At 46.3% G+C, this 12947-nt stretch overlaps 1 protein-coding gene and 1 pseudogene across 6 annotated transcripts in view; one reads left to right on the top strand and one right to left on the bottom strand.

Moving 5' to 3' along the window:
• Vps8 (vacuolar protein sorting 8) overlaps nt 1-12947 on the bottom strand; it is a 972138-nt gene that overhangs the window by 231016 nt on the left and 728175 nt on the right. The window lies entirely within an intron of this gene.
• LOC140215284 (RNA-binding protein 4-like) lies at nt 2367-11205 on the top strand (annotated as a pseudogene).

Raw genomic sequence — 12947 nt, 5'->3', positions numbered from 1 at the left:
TCATGGGGGCGATTTTTTACATGCAGGGAACATTAGAGCCCCACTCATGGTGTGCTTCTACATGATTCTGGATCCTGTTAACCATGACTCCTGAGGGAGGATCAGCGCTAAAAATTCTACACAGAGATAAAGATGGGACGAGTCCATGCATAAATCTTGGAGGCATTGTTGCAGGCCTTTGTGTCATTGTAGTGCTTCTCATTTCTGGTACTTCACTGAATCGTCGACCATGCTGCATGGAAGAAAAGCATTCAGAAAATGTTGAGACTTGCTTGTCTAAGAAATGCATAATAAGCACCCCTTTTTTTTCTTCTTTGCCCTGTCTCAGACTTTTATTATGTTAATAAATTTGAGAAGAGCTTGCTGTTATGCTAGTTTTTACACGCTGGTAAGACTAGAAAGGGGGCAAAAAACGGGACAAGAAAAGACCTACAGAAGGCTGATTTGCGCATGGCAAAATATATCAAAAATGGGGGTGCTGGGCCCGGGACACTAGGAAACTGCCACAACAAACAAGTGGGAGGGCAGGTAGGTGAATAACCTAAAAGTTCATGCAGAAACAAAAATATAGGAATGTTAGAGTCAGCCGTGCCGTTCAACAACCCAGTGAATGTTGAAGAGTGTGACAAAGACTAACAGAAAAGAATTTTAAGAAGGGGAGTGGGGTGATAGGTATGAAGGAGGGGAAGGGAGCAGGCACAAAAAGGCGTCAAGAATGAAATTGGCATATAATTATGGACACAGGGAGAGTGTCTCAACACTGCCCTATTGCACAACAACAGACGGCTGTGGCCAGTCGCTTAGCTGCAGCTCACCTACGCCGTTGCAACACATGCTGTTTGCTGCGGAGAGCCAATCTTAACTGTCTCAGCAATTTTCAGAATCGACGGGTGTCAAATCTTTCAAATCTGTCAGAAATTCTAGCCCTTATTTTACTGCGAACTACGGATCTCATGTAATTTTCACAAAGGAGTCTAAGCAGAAAGCAGCCCTGCTTCATACTGTCTGCCTCATCAATTCCCGAATGTGATCAAATAACAATAGGTGTCATGTGATGACTACAATACCATGATTGCACGTTACTTCCAAACATCTCTTCAAACAAGTCGGACAGCAGATCACCGAAAGTGAGTGAAATTTACATCATATGATACTATCAAAGCTCTAGCACAAAGATTTGTTCCTGTATTTTTAAATGTAGTATAATATAGCATGCCCACAAAGATGAAAGCGTGACTGAGTGATAGGTGACCTGCAAAATGGCGCCCACCCTCTGCCATCCGTAGCCGTGGCCAAACCACTCACGAGGAGATCTGTCTGGAAAACAACGCTTATTTCCACTGTTACCTGGGCGGCAAACAAGAAGCCACATGACAGTGTACTGCTCTTTTATTTCGTTCGGCCCCATTTTTAGCACTGTTTGTTTTTCCATTTAAGCCATGTACCAACTAGGTCATCAACATACATTATATAAATCCATCAATATGTAAATGAAATGTTATAGTGTTTTTTAACATTGACATGTGTACTTGTATATCTTTTTCGGGTGACCGCTCTTCATCATATAACAATTATTATCACTCAGCGGGGGATGCGCCCACATATATCGGAAGTTTCTTGAATGTTATAGATTGTTCTTTCTGCTGTCTGTTGTCACCCAAGCTTGTGTAATCCGATTGCATGTGCGATACGAATTGTGTAGAACTTTCTGGAAGACACGCGGGCACCAGCAATTACTCTGGAACCTTCGACGGCTCATGTATAAAAGCTGACGCACTTGACCCGCTGATCAGATTTTCGCCGATCGCCTACTGTGTTCGCCGCTGTCGCTGTTCTTTGAGTTTAGCCCATTTTTTTTAGGGCGCAAGTCCGCCCAATAACACGCTAGTTTCATCATTCCCAGTATTGCTGCTTTCTTCATCGTCACTACTACGTGACAATATCATCATTTCTTTAATTGCATAAGGATAATAGCATAATTTGATGTGAAGTGGCTGCACGCCTTAGCAATGAAAAACTTTTACCAAGAGTTAAAGTGTTGTTTCGGCAACCTAAAAACATGTATCTACGTTGTCAAAGCATTCTTCCCTGGGGAGTTCTAGGAGTTTGCACAGTGTACAACATATATATATATATATATAATTAAAGTGTCCTGCCCTGTTTTATCAGTTCCTGTGGCTTGTGAACAGTGATACTGGTGGAGGTACTGGGTAAATGTTTGGGATGCCTGTCAACAGCTTCACGTCAAGCCCAGGATATTTTCCGCATGTCAAAACAATCACCGTGCCAGCCGTTGCCTATTAGGCCTAAGTCCAGAATTTGGTCCCCTACCAGGAAGTCTGCCTGTTACCACGAGTGCCCAAGCCATGGCAGACCTAGGCCCTGCACAGATGACTCTTTTGACTCCTCGATCTCCCATGAGCTTCAACGGCAACGCCTATGAGGATGCAGAAGACTGGCTCGAGGAGTACGAACATGTAGCCAAATATAATGAGTGGCATGCTGGACAGAAGCTCTCCCATGTGTATTTCTCTCTTGAAGACGGAGCCCGTACGTGGTTCGTAAATCGCGAGGGAATCTGGCCAAGCTGGGATGAGTTCCGCCACCAGTTCCTCCATACGTTCGGGAGCATCGAAAGGCAAGACCACACACAGTGTCTTCTTGAATTACGCATGCAAAAGACGAATGAAACTGTTTCCATGTTTGCTGAGGACATGGCTCATCTTTGTCGTCGTGCAGACCCCAATATGTCCGAGGCAAAAAAACTCAGCATCAACCAACCTCAACCTCAACCTCATGTGCGGCATTAAAGGAGAAGCTGCTTGCCGGTCTTGTGCGGAACCCACCGACTAGCCTCGATGAGTTTATTAAAGAATTGACAGCCATAGAGCGTGCGTTACACCTACGCAGTTGCCAGTATAATCACCTGACCAGCACCGGACCGGCAAGCGCTGCAGCAGTGACGGTCACAGACGAGGGTTCCTTGCACCAGTTGATACGCAAAGTTGTTCAGGAAGAAATTAAGAAGCTCACTGCCATGCCAAATGAATGCACAGCTGCATCAGTGGCTGAAGTCGTGCGCCAAGAAATAAAGCAAGGGTTTTCGGCTCCCGAGCCAAATTCCCAGACGTGGCAGCCCAGCTACGCAGATGTTATCCGTCAACCGCCACCTCCGATGCCGATGCCACAGTATCACCAGCAGTCAGCACCAGCATCACCTTGGTACCATATGGAACAACCGGCGTGACCACCGCTTTGCATAACCGACATTTGGCGCACAGCTGACTACAGGCCCTTGTGCTTCCACTGTGGGGAAGGGCCTGTAGTCAGCATGATAAGGGCCACATCTGCCATCATTGCCCGTATCGCGTCGCAGGGTACCAAGCATTTCCATCAACTGCTTCTTGTCGTGCTTTTGACGGCAGCTGAGCAAACATCGACGCGAATTCGACGAGCTGGCAAGCCCATTCTCCTGGTTACCGGTCGCGCTTCCCTTCTCCGGGACATCGTTTTCCAGCTGCAAGATGCAGTTCCACTGATGTGGCCCGAGGGCGATCGCCCAGCCCACGCCAGGGAAACAGAAGGCTGTGGACTCAGGGGGAAAGGTTGCCACACGAAGCGCTGAAAATCCCTCATTGCCATTGAACGAGAAACCAATACAGCCGGACGATTTGATGACAGACAAGATTGTTAACGACGATGTTAGTGTATCAATCGACGGCCACGACGTGACAGTGCTAGTAGACACTGGCGCAGACTTTTCGATTGTAACTGAAAAATTGGCAGACAGACTTCGCAAAGTGAAAATGGAATGGTCAGGGCCACACATTAGAGGTGCTGGAGGCCAGCTACTGACACCGACTGGCAAGTGTACAGCAAAGGTCAACATAGGGAATTCGTCATTCATCGCAAATTTTGTTATTCTCCCCGCCTGCTGCAAAGATGTAATCTTAGGTATGGCCTTCTTACGGGAGTATGGCGCCGTCATCAACATACCAGAAGGTATACTAACCTTTCCTGGGGACGAAAGTGCAGAACTACAACGCAAGTCATTGCGCATCATAGACGACGTGACTGTACCACCGTTATATTGCCGTCTTGTTTCCGTCAGCTGCGACACAGAGTACAATGGGGAAGGTATTGCCGAGCAGATAATTACGCTTTTGCTCACTCAAGGTGTTGCCACACCCAAAAGTCTCGTCAAAGTAATGCACGGGCAAACAGAACTACTGCTGACAAACTTCAGCAAGCAACGACGACACATTGCAAAAGGTGCAGCAGTTGCTTACCTCGACGAGATTGTGGAATTCGGCAAATGCTTTGCATTACAACAAAGAGATCAAGACACTTTGGCACCATGACCTGTTCTTGACGTGAGTGCGAGCTTATCACCAGCAGAAAGGCAGCGCCTTGTGGACCTGCTTCACCAGTTTCGCAATTGCTTCTCGTCGACATCCAGAGTTGGTCAGACTCCACTGACGAAGCACCGGATTATCACGAAGGAGACGGCAAGACCAATCCGACAAAACCCGTACCGTGTAGTGCCAAAATAACATCAAGTGATCCAAGAGCAAGTGAAGAAAATGCTTGACGACGTTATCCAACCATCAAAAAGCCCGTGGGCATCGCCAGTAATGATGGTCAAAAAGAAAGATGGCAGTGTACGTTTTTGTGTCGACTACCATAAGCTGAATCGGGTGACAAAAGAAAGATGTATACCCATTACCTCGTATCGACGATTCTCTCGACAGGCTGAGGCATGCCCGCTACTTCGCGTCGATGGACCTCAAAAGTGGCTATTGGCAAATCGAGGTTGATGACAGAGACAGGGAAAAGACTGCTTTCGTAATGCCTGATAGGCTTTACGAATTCAAGGTCCTGCCTTTCAGTTTATGCTCAGCTCCAGCAACTTTTCAGCGACTCATGGCTTTGGTTCTGTCAGGCCTGAAGTGGCAGACATGCCTAGAATACCTCGACGACATCATAGTTTTTTCGGAAACGTTCGATGAACACCTGAGACGGCTGCTGGCAGTTCTACAAACAATACGGTCCACCTGCTTAACACTGAAAGCAGAAAAGTGTCACTTTGGTTTCGAGGAACTCCCTTTGTTAGGTCATGTTGCGAGTCATCAAGGCGTCCGCCCTGACCCCGACAAGATCACAGCCGTCGCAAAGTTTCCAACGCCGACGGACAAGAAGGTAGTGAGGCGTTTCCTAGGTCTCTGCTTGTATTACCGAAGATTTACAGGCAATTTTTCCCATATAGCTTCACCGTTAACGTGCCTTACAAGAAAAGACGCTGCCTTTATATGGGGCGAAGAAGAACAAGCAGCATTTAATGATCTCTGACAGCGCCTGCAAACACCTCCTGTACTGGCTCACTTTGACAAGGACGCTCCTACCATGATTCATACAGACGCTAGCAACGTAGATCTAGGCGCTGTGCTCCTGCAGTGGCAAGACTCAGCCAAGAGAGTCATTGCATACGCAAGCAGGATGCACTCACATGCTGAGTCTAATTACTCAACCACAGAAAAGGAATGCCTTGCAGTGTTATGGGCAGTTATGAAGTTTCATATCTCTATATCTCTATACCCATATCTCTATGGCCATTCCTTCAGTGTTGTCAGCAATCATCACTCACTTTGCTGGCTGACGAACTTGAAGGATCTGTCCGGTTAACTACTGTGTTGGAGCCTCAGGCTTCAAGAATTCAATATGACAGTGGTGTACAAGTCCAGACGAAAGCATTCCGACGCCAACTACCTTTCAAGATCATCGATTGAGCAGGAAGTCACAGAAGATGATGAAGACATGGCTTTTATAGGTGTTCTAGACACGGCCACGATTGCTCGTCAGCAGCGGGAAGACAGCGAACTGTTTCCGCTTATTGATCTTTTAGAAGGCCGGATTAAAAGTGCGCCCAAAACATTTGCAAGAAGCTTTCCATCATACTGCTTCCGTAATGATGTTCTCTACAAGAACTTCTCCGCAAGCAGAAACACCCGCCTACTTGTTGTCCTAACGTGCCTCCGTCATGAGGTCTTGCAAGCCTGCCACGATGAACCGACATCTGGCCACCTCGGCTACACACGCACACTGGCCCCAGTCAAAGAGAAATATTACTGGCCAAAAATTTCCACTTTTGTGAAGCATTACGTGTTCACATGCCTCGATTGTTAGCGACGCAAACCACCACATATGAAACCAGCTGGGCTACTACAACCAGTCCAACTGCCCACGAACCCATTTGCCCAAATCAGGATGGACCTTCTCAGACCATTGCTGACTTCCAATACTGGCAATAATTGGCTAATAGTTGCCACCGATTACCTGACACGCTATGCAAAAACCAAGGCCCTTCCAAGCGGCACTGCAGTTGAAGCAGCGTGATTCTTTATTGAAAACGTGGTTCTGAGGCACGGTACACCAGTGGTGATAATAACGGACAGAGGGACTGCCTTTATGGCTATACTACTAAAGACAGTGCTCAGCCTCAGTAGCACGGCTCACCGAAAGACCACAGCCTATCACCCACAAACGAACGGCCTAACAGAACGCTTGAACATTCTATTGACATTCTATTGATTCTTGACATTCTATTGCCTACATGCTGAGTATGTACGTAGACATGGAGCACAAAAATTGGGATGGCATTCTACTGTACATCACATTCGCTTACAACAAGACTATCACCGACATGCTGAGCATGTACATAGACGTGGAGCACAAAAATTGGGATGACATTCTACCGTACATCACATTCGCTTAAAACACTGCTCAACAGGAAACAACGCGAAAGACACCATTTAGCATTTAGCGTTCTTCATGGCTGTGAAGTGACGACGATACTTGATACAATGTTGCCACATGACTGCAGTGATACATGCGTGGACGCTGAAGCTTTCGCTCAACGTGCTGAAGAAGTGAGACAACTCACCCGCATCAGAATTGCCAGACAACAGGACTACGATGCTCGATGCTACAATCAACGGGTGCTGATACATCACATATCACCCAGGCGACAAAGTGTGGGTTTGGAGTCCCACCCGTCGGTGAGGAAGCTACTCAGGCAGTACTTTGGTCCGTACAAGGTTCGTGCTTCAGCAACTTGAACTATGAGGTTATCCCCGACAGTCCTGCTTCCTCCAGGGCGAGGCAGCGTCCACCAGAAGTCGTGCACATTGTGCGCATGAACCCCTATGGTTTGGAATGAAGTGAAATGCCCTCACCTCGTCTGACACATCTTCCTGCCACTAGGTGAGCATCGAGACGATGCTCTCTCTGGAGGGAGGCAAATGCCACATCCAATACGCGGCACATAGAGAAAGACGAAGTTCTCGCGCATTGCGGAAGAGAAGATGAGATTTCTGCGTAATCGTTTTTCAGTTTGCCTGCAATTAAAGTGTCCTGCCCTGTTTTATCAGTTCCTGCTGCTTGTGAATTGTGACAATATATATATATATATATATATATATATATATATATATATATATATATATAGAGAGAGAGAGAGAGAGAGAGAGAGAGAGAGAGAGAGAGAGAGAGGGGGAGGGAGGGAGGAGTGGTAGTTGTCAGCGAGGACCCCCCCCCCCCCTCCCCAAATAAATTTCTGGCTACGCCACTGGACATGTGACACGATTGAGACACGCAGACTGAATTTGACCTACAAATAGCCTGTTGGCGGTGGAAAACTCATTGGGTTTAATAACTGCAATACAAAGCTATAAGATAAACACCACATGAAGAGAGTTGTACTGGTGTGATGTAGGACCTGTCGTTAGAGTAACAGCTCCCTGCTCTCACCATTGCCTGCCCACACACACAGACAAAGTGGGAGCAAGCGAGGGAGCACTTGACGGCATCGGCTATCAATTCAAACGTTAAGTTTGTATTTATTGAAAATGTATAAATCTGCTTTCATAGAACAACAGAAAGCTGAGCTAGTTGATAAGGACTCATAATGCAAACAAGGGGTAAGGTGTGCAGACATGGACACAAGAGAAGTGGACAACACGAACACGTTTATGTTGTTCACTTCTCTTCTCTTGTGTTTGTGTCTGCACGCCTTACCCCTTCTTTCATATTTTAATGATGCAAGTGCGGTTTACTTCATGATTATTATTTAATTATTTGCTGATGATTGTGTTTTGTACAGAGATATTTCTGGGCAAAAGATCAACCTGAACTAAACAACAACAAAAACAACATTTTAGAATAGTGCAACATATGAGGAATGCTGCTTAACATTGAAGAAAGCGTCCTTCTGCATGTTACACATGGAAAACACCCACTAAAGCACACTTTTAAACTAGGATTGTCAACATTACAAGAGGTTACAAAGTATAAATACTTGAAAGTTACTATTACTAACAATCTATCTTGTAACATCCATATTGACATTGTATGCGCATCAGCTTCTTGTAAATTATGTTTACTAAAACACAAACTACAAAATGCCCCAGCTAGTGGCAAACTTTTCAGCTACATATCCTTTATTTGGCCTAAACATGAGTATGCATGTGTAGTTTAGGACCCCATACTAAACGTTATATTAAAAAGCTTGCAAGTATAACAGCCGTTTGATTTATTCTAAATTTTCGGTTTGATTCACCTGCAGAACAAACAGTATACAGTTGCTTGCTGCCTTGACTTTCTTTATTAATAATTTCATAATTCAACCTTCAATATACCTTTCAACAATTAGACACACCCGGCACCACAAATCCCCCTCGTTGACTCCATATTTTGCATGTACAGAAGTGTTCAAATATTCATTTTTTTCCCACAAACTATTAACGACTGGAACTCTCTGTTGTACCCAATTGATTCCGTTACTAAGTGGCATGTGCTACTTTATTCTTCATGTGTGGTTGACTGTCGTTTGTATCCACTATGCTTGGACCTGTACATGGTCTGCAGTATTGTATAAATAAATAAGCTAAATCAAGGTGATCTGAGCATTGCAGCTGAACTTGCTATGTTCTACAGTAACTGACAAAACCTGAAACAGGCGCATCTGCGTGTTTACTGCAGGCAACTTTCTTAAAACAACCAGACCAGTTTAAAATGGATCCTGCACAAGCCAAGGACAGTGAACGCAGTTCCTCTAATAAGGCAGGCAAAGATGTCCTCTCGCAGAAACTCGGTGATTAAGGTGCTAACTTGGGCTGGTTGGTACATGTCTGAAAAAGAAAAGAGTAACAGTGCAAAGAACAGGACATGCGGACTGAGACAGACAATTCGCTGTGTCGCTGATCAGTAATTTGTAGGATCTAACTGCTGAAAGCAGTTTAAAAGGACGCTTTTCTGTTTGCTCAACAAGTGACACAATGCCGAAGCTGTACGTAGGGTGTTTCATGGCCTCCCTACTTTCCAAAGTATGGGAACGTGGAGGAGTGCGACGTTGTCAAGAACTATGCCTTTGTGCACATGAACTCTGAGGAAGAGTCCAAGTTGGCCATTGACGCACTGCATAACTCTCGAGTTCATGGGCGGCAAGATCCCGCTCAAGGCTTCCCACAGTTCCCACAGTAAGGTGTGACCCAAGCCAGGCATGGGCGGTCGTGGCCAACGCTACCGTTGTGGCCGCCAGGGCCAACACTGGTCTAAGGAATGCCCACGAAACCGAAACACTCGCTTTGACTCGGCGATGCCCATGCTGCCCCCTGGTGGTGGCAGCCCGCTGGCGTGCTACCCTGGTGTTGGAGACCCAGAACGGCTGGGCAACAGCTCTGGTGGCCCCGACCGCTTCCTGGATCGGGGTGGGGCCCACAGTGACAGGGACTTTGAGGCTGTGTTAGCTATGGCGACTGCATACGACCCTATCCTGATCTGTATGAGTGCCAGGCTGCTCCGCCACCGCCCCTGTCAGCTGCTTTAGACAACTTCTACTACTACCGTCAACCATATGAAGACTTTGGGAGCAGCTACTCTGGCTCTCAAGATGGTCCATCAGTCCAAGCCACGGCTATGGCAGCAGCTACAGTTACTCGACAACGCTTTGTCTGTCTCAGCCTGCAAGTCCTGTTCTTTACACGGTTACTCATTTTTTTCAGTTGGTGGTTAACTTTGTAGCCATTCCATACCGCTATCCTTGAGCGCATGTACTACTGACCTTGTAAATGACACCAATTCTTCTTCCCTGCCTGCTCTTGCAAGGCACAGTTAAAAAATGGTGCTCATTTACCTTTGTGTGAACCCTTGTAACTGCGCCATACTCAGCGTATCGCTGCTTCTTCAACCATTTCACTACTTCTGCACCAAACTCTGCAGGTTGACCAAGCCCAAGAAGCATGGCAACAACCACGGGCGACAATACCTAAGCCAATGGCAGAAGCCACTGTACATGTCTTCTTGCTTTATGTCAGGCTAGGGAGTTGCTCAATGAAATATCTTCCAGACATTCTGGGCACCACGGTATCTACATCTAGCTTCAATGAAATTCCTTTGCCAGTCAACATTTTTATGAGAGGTGTGTTTCACTCATCTCTTGCTTCATCACCGATTTCTCGAGCTTGTGTGTACAGCCTGCAATCCGCCCTTTTCATGGCGCGACGGCGCATGCCCTGCCCTAGCGGATTAGTCGCGAAACGTTTTGGAAGGGTAACGCGCCTGGCTGCGCACCGGAATCATCATCATCAGCAGCAGCCTGGTTACGCCCACTGCAGGGCAAAGGCCTCTCCCATACTTCTCCGACAACCCCGGTCATGTACTAATTGTTGCCATGTCGTCCCTGCAAACTTCTTAATCTCATCCGCCCACCTAACTTTCTGCCGCCCCCTGCTACGCTTCCCTTCCCTTGGAATCCAGTCTATAACCCTTAATGACCATTGGTTATCTTCCCTCCTCATTACATGTCCTGCCCATGCCCATTTCTTTTTCTTGATTTCAACTAATGATGTGTGGAGTTTTATGGCGCAAGGGCCAGGTGTGGCCAAAGAGCGCCATGTCTGTGGTAATGAGTTTGCGGTGTAATTATGATTGCTATGAAGTTGGTGTGAGGTGGCTGTAAAGAGGCCTTAAAATATACGCTCTAAAGTGCGTAAAATCTGTATGATAAAATTATGGCGATGACCTATGACTTGTACTATGAAAATTTAGATGCATATAAAAAGAATGATACGATAGGTAAAATATATCACGGTTATAAGAAATGCCAGAGCACTACTGCCTCCTTAGAGCCCTTGAAGCACAAGGGCCTGGAGGCGTGTGCTACGCAAAACAATTATCGCAGTGGCATCCTCTCTCGAGAGGAGGCGCTACGAATTCATCATGGGACTAATAACATGTAAGACGACATCTCTGAGGAAACCTAGGACACTGTTTGTATTAAAAAGTGGTTCTGGACCGAGAAAGATTAGAGGATGAAGAGGAATGTGTCGGCGGTATGCTAAGGAAAAATATCTCTTTCTCTCAGATTCGGCTTCCCGACACTCCAGGAGGACGTGGAGTACGGTCAGCCTCTCCCCGCATCTACCACAGGTTGGAGGCTCACTTCCGGTGAGTATAAAATTATGGGTGCCAAACGTGTGTCCTATTCTGAGACGACAGAATAGGACATCTGTTCGGCGCGATTTTGTAGTAGAGGGCCAGAATCCTAACTGTGGTTTTATCAGCTGGAGCTTATTATCCGTTTCCGCATCCCACATGTGTTGCCAGTGATCTCGCAGCCTCCTTCGCAAGAAAGGCCTCAGATCTGTGACAGGCACTGCAGCGGTAGGGTTAACAGCTTGCAATGTGATTGACGTGGCCATCTCGTCCGCCAGAACGTTACCTTCAATTCCCCTATGGCCAGGGACCCAGCATATTATGATATTCTGGTTAGATGAGTACGCTTTGCACAAGACCGAATATAGTTCATTAAATACGGGATTTTTATGTTTACTGAGTGACATTAAGGCCTTCACGATGCTGAGAGAGTCTGTATAGATCGCTGCTTTTGGAAGTTTCGATTTTCTTATGTGCTTTACAGCAGAGAGTAATGCGTAGGCCTCGGCCGTAAAAATACTTGTTTCCGGATGCAGTACATCGGATTCCGAAAACGATGGGCCGACGGCTGCATAGGATACCCCGGCATTTGACTTCGAAGCGTCTGTGTAGAACTCTGCGCAGGAGTGCTTGTGCTGGAGTTCTAGGAAATGCATTCGGATTTCGGCCTCAGGAGCGTGCTTTGTAACTTTTATAAAGGATATGTCACATTGTATCACCTGCCACTCCCAAGGAGGTAAGAGCTTGGTTAGGTGCATTAAGCGATGCTCGAGGAGTGGGACATGCATTTCATCGCTAAGCTCCTTCACACGCAGCGAGAAAGGCTGTCTTATGGAGGGACGATTGCTGAAAAGTGTAGCGCACGTCATATCAGTAACAGTATCAAAACATGGATGTTCAGGATTAGAGCGTACTTTAAGGAAATATGTAAAGCTAATGTATGATCTCTGTAGGTGGAGAGACCATTCATTTGATTCTACATATAGACTTTGTATGGGACTCGTTCTGAAAGCGCCAGTGGCCAGTCGGATTCCTAGATGGTGGACAGGATCTAGGATCTTTAGTGCGCTTGGGGCGGCAGAGTTATATACTACACCACCATAATCCAATCGAGACCGAATTAGGCTCTTGTATAGGTTCATTAAACACTTCCTATCTCTACCCCATGTAGTCTGGGATGGAAGTTTCATTAAGTTCATTGTTTTTAGACATTTTTCTTTCAGATATTTAATGTGTGGAATGAAAGTGAGTCTGTAGTCAAGTATGATACGTAGGAATTTGTGCTGTTTGCTGATAGGTATTCGTTGTCCACACAGTTCTAAGGAAGGATCCGGAACCAGGCCTCTCTTTCTTGTAAAAAGAACACGAGCTTTTGTTAGGATTGATCTTAAATCCATTCTTGTCTGCCCACATTGAGACTTTGTTCAGGCCATGCTGTACCTGTCTCTCGCAGACTG

Source organism: Dermacentor andersoni, chromosome 1, assembly GCF_023375885.2.
Source record: "Dermacentor andersoni chromosome 1, qqDerAnde1_hic_scaffold, whole genome shotgun sequence".
In the NCBI taxonomy this organism is placed as follows: domain Eukaryota; kingdom Metazoa; phylum Arthropoda; class Arachnida; order Ixodida; family Ixodidae; genus Dermacentor; species Dermacentor andersoni.
The sequence above is the reverse complement of the archived record's forward strand: the minus strand, read 5'-3'. Positions and strand labels throughout refer to the sequence as shown.